Source organism: Tachypleus tridentatus, chromosome 3 (genome assembly GCF_004210375.1).
Source record: "Tachypleus tridentatus isolate NWPU-2018 chromosome 3, ASM421037v1, whole genome shotgun sequence".
Classification (NCBI taxonomy): domain Eukaryota; kingdom Metazoa; phylum Arthropoda; class Merostomata; order Xiphosura; family Limulidae; genus Tachypleus; species Tachypleus tridentatus.
The window spans coordinates 52,117,134-52,123,538 of record NC_134827.1 but is presented as its reverse complement, the minus strand read 5'-3'; the positions used below and the strand labels follow the sequence as shown (position 1 = coordinate 52,123,538).

The 6,405-nt window shown below is 32.1% G+C and overlaps 1 long non-coding RNA gene across 2 annotated transcripts in view; it reads right to left on the bottom strand.

Annotated features, from left to right (window-relative positions):
* LOC143246833 (uncharacterized) overlaps window positions 1–6,405 on the bottom strand; it is a 29,100-nt gene that overhangs the window by 11,117 nt on the left and 11,578 nt on the right. For both annotated transcript variants that reach the window (XR_013026185.1, XR_013026186.1), the window contains exons 3-4: window positions 5,005–5,083; window positions 1,022–1,132 (exon numbers count right to left, since the gene is read on the bottom strand). This is a non-coding gene — a long non-coding RNA (uncharacterized LOC143246833). The remainder of the gene's footprint in view (window positions 1–1,021; window positions 1,133–5,004; window positions 5,084–6,405) is intronic.

Sequence of the window (6,405 nt, the reverse complement as noted above, 5' to 3'; positions counted from 1 at the left end):
AATAAGACTTAGTTGGTAGAAATCATCACTTGTTTCATGTGTTTTCAATACCTATAAAACAAGTACAAATTTTAAAAATGTTTCTTTCTTCCATTTATTTAATATTTTTTATAGAGTATGCAAAAACTGTTTACACACATGAAACAAAAATGGTTTTATATGCTTATTACAAACAAATTGGAGGCCTTAAAACTCAGACATTTAGTATGGTTAATACAGAATACAACTTTCGTATTGTTGGGTTAGTTGGAATGGACGCCATCTTTACTTCACTCTTCTATACTTGTTTGTATACGGTAGTAATGTTACTACTAGGTCAACAAATATTTGACAAAAGCAGAAAAAATTTTGTAGAGGCTGGTAGCAACCATTAAAGAAAAACTAAATATAAACCAATTACCACGTGAGTTAGCTTCTAAGAAGATATGAAGAAATCAATGAGGAACAAACGTTAAACAAAACATTTGGAGTTGAAACTACCACTGAAGTTAAATACGATTGACATCCAACTTCGACATGATGAGTCTTTCTTACACTTCGTTAATTCAGTCAATCAGTAACCGGGAATTAAACTTATGTTGTTAATAGTTGAAAATTTAAAGACAACTTTAAAATAAATGGCTTAATTTCTTAAAGACAATCAACCATAGTTCTCAGCAAACACTAAAAAGTTTATTTCATGATAACGTTAAGGTAGGCCTACTTTTCTGGTGAATTTCAGCTGTACTGTTTTCAACACGAAATTAAAAACAAATTACTGAAATTGTGAACATTCTAAATCAATCTTTAAAAATAATTAAAATACTAAATTAGTCCATACACACTAACTGCACGAATTATTTTTCTGTATGTCTCACATATTTTAATTCACAGCTTGTACACGGTCACACAGTATTTTTTAACACAAGAAATGTTATACCCATTTCACTTTATTTTTACCAATAATACCTATAAATAAACATATTATAACTTAAATCACTTAACCTCAGAAAAGAAGAAAAAAAAAACTTTTGTAACTTACCCAAAAATAAATTTCTTGTTCAAACGCTTCCACATTCGTTGTCGACAAGACCTTTGTTCCATGTGTTACTGAATGCGCTTACAGTGCCACCCATACTAACAAGCACTTTTTCTGAAATCCGAAAAATGCTATATTTTAAAATTACATTTGGCCATTAATATATCAGGACATCCCTTATGTAATGTCCGATTTTAGGTTCAGAAAAAGAGAAATGATTTCAAACGTTTTTAACGTTATTTAACCAATAATGTATGTTCCCAAACGTTTTTAACGTTATTTAACCAATAATGTATGTTCCATTATTATTGGCCCGGCATGGTTAGGTGAGTTAACGCGTTCAACTCGTAATCTGAGGGTTGCGGGTTCGAATCCCCGTCGCACCAAACATGCATGCCCTTTCAGTCGTGGGGGCGTTATAAAGTTGGCAGTGGGTGGTGATGACTAGCTGCCTTCTCTTTAAATAAAGGACGGCTACCGCAGATAGCCCTTGTGTCGCTTTGCGCGAAATTAAAAAACAAACAAACCATTATTATTAATTACTTCCTATCGACGATTCACAAGCTTCTGAATGCCACTTCTATAACATTCTTGGGGTTTGTAGGAAAAAAATGTAGAGAGGGTAGTTTTGACAACTTAATGTGTTCCAAGTTCTTTTCGATCAAGATAGTTCCGCAAAATTTGGAATAGATGATAATCAGATGGGGCAAGGTCTGGAGAATAAGGAGGATGTGGAAGATTTTCCCAGTGTAGCTCTTCAATCTTTCCAGATGTGATCCTTGCTGTATGAGGCCTTGCATTATCCTGGTGTAACACGAAACCTTTACGACTGATCAAAGCAGACCTCTTTTCTTTCAGTGCAACATTGTGCTCTAACTGTTGACATTAGAAGTCTGATGTTATCTTTACATTGAGTGGCAGCAACTCAACAAGACTTTCCTAGCGTGGAGATCCATTTTGAGCTGTACTTTAGCCAGTTTACCTGCACTGAGCCATTGTCCGCGGCGCTTAACATTTTTATAAAATATCCATTTTTCATCTCCAGTGACTAACCTGTCCAAAAAAAGTGAGTTACGTTCACGAGAGTGCAAAGAAGTGCAAATGTCCACTCTTGCTCTGAGGTTGTCTTCTGTCAAATTATTGGGGACCCATTTTGTAAGTTTTACAACCTTTTCAAGCTGTTGCAGATGACGGTGAACTGTTGAATGAGTTGAATTAAGCTTGTGTGCTAGTTCTTCAACTGTTACAGCACAATCTTCATCAAGTGCAACCAGCAGCAAGTCATCATTAAACTGAACAAGACGACCTGAACGTGGTGCATCACTAAAGCTGTTGTAACCTGATCTGAACTTCGGAAACCACTTTCGGCATTTTGTTTCATTGAGAGACACCGCACCATAAACACCTTGAATTTTCGTGTAGTTTCTGCTGCACTATTACCTTTTTTAAACTCATAAAACCTAATGTTCTCCTCACACACATCCATCATCACAAGGGTTTATTTGATTAATGATCTAATAAAGTGGAGTTGGGCTAGTTTCTTTTATTTTTCTGAACATTTTTGTACACGTCCTACTACATATTTTAGTCATTAAAACCTTCTACAAAAACAGAAGTGATGATGCACTTTCTGTATTATATTTTTGGACATTACTTTTAGGATAACCTGATAGTACTACTTACGACTGTGATACAAAACATGTTTTAAAACCAGAGCAACTACTGAATATCTTAGAAGCTTCATATATTTTTGCACGTGCAAACTAAGCTTCCTTAACGTGAATATAGGTTTTTGTCACTCCACAGTTTAACCAATATTATTCGAATGATATACAGAACAATAAATCTACTACTAACACCATTATAATTAAAAAACATGTTAAAAACATAAGTAATTCACAGTATTTAGCTGTTAGGTCAAATCATGTGTTTTTGACACATTTTAAAACTCGTCTGAACATAACACAGAAAAATAAATTCCAGTAAAAAATGTCGAAATTCCTGGTACTCTTTCAGTATGTGAAATAAGCAATTTTTAAAGAACGAGTCTGTGATATCTACATATAATAGCTCAAGCCAAATCAAGATAAACGTTGTGACGTTTGTCTATTAAAAATAACATGTGCATATACAAAATAATTTTAAATACAAAAGGTTAGGAAAAAACAGTGGAACTTCACTTACTGCAACACACAAAAAGAAAATGACCCATTTTTAACGTTAATCATGCATCATATACAGTTAAAAAGAAATTAACTGGAGAAAAAAGCACAATCTTTGTAACAGAACTATTGTTGTAACACTCACATGAGATAGTTATTAGTGATTAATAAATTAACAATACGAAAATTAACTTAGTATAACACTTTCTTTTACATTTTAAATAGGAAGTATAAATTATTAATCTGAAACAGAGCGTCTTTGTTTATTAAATTCCTGAGCTAGCCATATCTAATTGTAAAATAATATACTAAAGAAAATATCGCAAATAAACATCACACGTTTGGGCTAATCTTTTCACAACAAAAAGTGAAATTAACCGTCACATTACAGCGCTTCCATGGCTGAAAAGGTCATTACGTTTGTTGACAGAATTTGAACCAGCGACACGCAGATTGTGATTTGGGTACCCTAACCACCAGGCTATAAAAATACATTTTTGGTGAGTTTATTGTTACGCATTGCCGAAATGCATCGAAACTGTTGAATAAACAAATTTGTACCATATCTTATTCAGCTCTTGAGAATAATGGCTTATGAAATCTTTTATTTTCTGAAAAACATTTCAAACTGACATTTGCAAAGTTCATGTTGGAGCAATCCTGTGAACATCACGAAACTCAAAGATAAGTAACCTTTGTAGCCTCTATTTTAGGATATACTTACTAATTGAGCTAGGATGTAAAATTATTTTCAAGCGTATGTGTGTGTGTTTTTTTTTATAGCAAAGCCACATTGGGCTATCTGCTGATTTTTAAGCCTAACATTTTTTTTTTTTTACTTTTGAAACGTTGGTAAAACTCTGTGTTTCAGAACATTTCTAAACAAGATATTTTATTTTGTAAACTCACGATGTAACAGCGTCTTATTATATATTTTTGATTTGTTTCTGAGAAACGTCATTATTAAATATTTTATAAAAGATTATTTTAATGCAATTGCTTTGGAAAAAAAAAATAGTAGAATAAAACCAAGTGGTATTTTAGTGTACTTAGAAAAAGATAATAGCTCGAAAATAACTTATAATAAAAACAGAATCAAGAATTTCACATGTTCTCATGTGTGTACACACACATAAGCTTACATACTAGTGAAATAAATCTACTGTAAAACATCTAAAAGTTTCTTATTAAGCTTACGGTTTGTTTACTTCTTGGAATCAATACCAATAATAACATTTCGTTTTATTCGAACGAATTAGGTAATTGTCATAAACAAACATTTATTTTCTTTGCTTAAAACAAGTTCTCAATTTGGTGCAATACGGTGTTTGAATCGGAAAATCTTTCATTTAATATTTCTAGACATTACGATCTTTCTGCCTAATGTAATCTGTGATATACGTATCATTTTCTATGTTTCCTTTATGACATAATTAACGTTTTACTTTATTACGTAAAGGTTTTTGTTTCATGCAAAACTACACGAAGGCTATCTGCGCTAGCCGTTCCTAATTTAGCAATGTAAGACTAGATTGAAGGTAGCTAGTCATTACCACCCACCGCCAACTCTTGAGCTACTCTTTTACGAATGAATAGTGGGATTGACTGTGACGTTATAACGCTCCCACGGCTAAAAGGGCAAGCATATTTCATGCGACGGGGATTCGAACCCGCGACCCTCAGATTACGAGTCGAGCGCCCTAACCTTCTGTCCTGTGTAAGTGGTCAAAGTGAAAACTTCACTTTCAATAAACAACCATTTATCCACATAATTATAAAAATGTTTCTCGTCTCAAAACCAAAATAAAATATCAAATAACTTACTCTCTGTGATGTAAGTAGAAACCCGGATGACACTATAGTCTCATGCACTTGATGTATTTCGACGTCGTGAATGGTTCGTCTTCAGGAGTAAAATATTTATTATTAATTAGGCTTAAAAAGCCACTAGATTCAATTTACACACTAAATAGGTATTAATCTTGGTTACGTCAAAAGCAAAGTACACAAGGCTAAAAATATGCAGTTCAAATAATTTGTTGAAACAAATAGATAAGGTTTCGTACCGTCATTCATAACTTAAAAACACTAATATTATTATAACATTAGCGGAATATATTAATGAAATGAAACACACAATTCAATTAAAGAAATAAATAAGCTGTTTATAGTAAGTAACTTTTGACTTTACTACGGTTTTGGTTTCATTTAACATTTCTTCCTTAGTAATCACTTATATTTTAGTAGTGTTCTGGTTTTCGATTATTATCTTCTCCGGTTGTTTTTAATATATTTAACATCAACATTTTACTTTATTTTTAAGATTGGGAATATTTCTAGTTTATTTTGGTTATCAGAATGAACTTGTTCAATCACTCTCCTTACTTACCTACATAATATTGTAATATGAAATGTAAATTGTCCAACTTGACAAACTTAATGAATTAATATATATTCTTAACGTATCTTTCAGTTGACGGTTTAAACTATACCTTATTGCAACATGTACAGAACTTATTATATTTCTAGTACACACCAGCACCAACAGATGTCCCTACATACATCAATGTTATTTGTTACAATTCTAGTGTTCAGTACCAGTGATAAGAATAATTCCTGACAGCGGAGTCAGAAATGAACAGCGACTCTGACCCAAGACCAAGTCTGAATCCATCAAATAATGACCACTAAACAGTAATTTTAATTTTATGACAGCAGTCCTGTAACTGGTGAAGAGTTTTTATTGACTGTAAATCATTACATAAAGTATATTTTATCTGAATGTATAATTTTTTGTAAATAATTAAACTTTTATAATTCTAAAAATATATAATCTTTGTTGGAGTTAATAGTTAAAAAAACTTTACTGATTTTAAACAATGTACTTTTAACACTTGAAATTACTTGCAGTATGGAACATTTGTTTTGGAGTGAATATCTAATCATAATAAGTAAACAATTTGTACTGGTATTACCTAGCTACACTACTTTATGATGTAGACTTATTTGTTTATAATCAACAGTTTCTCAGTTTTCTTATATTTGCATGTAAATGTTGCACATTTTAAACTAACAATACAGCACACATACTTCTGAAAACTTTTCACATACATAATATTAAATGTAAACCTTATGTTTAACACCTGTAACAAGGAAGGCTGTCTTGTAAAATGTGTAATACACATTCGTATTTCTGTGACGAACGACACTGACCACTTAGTCTAT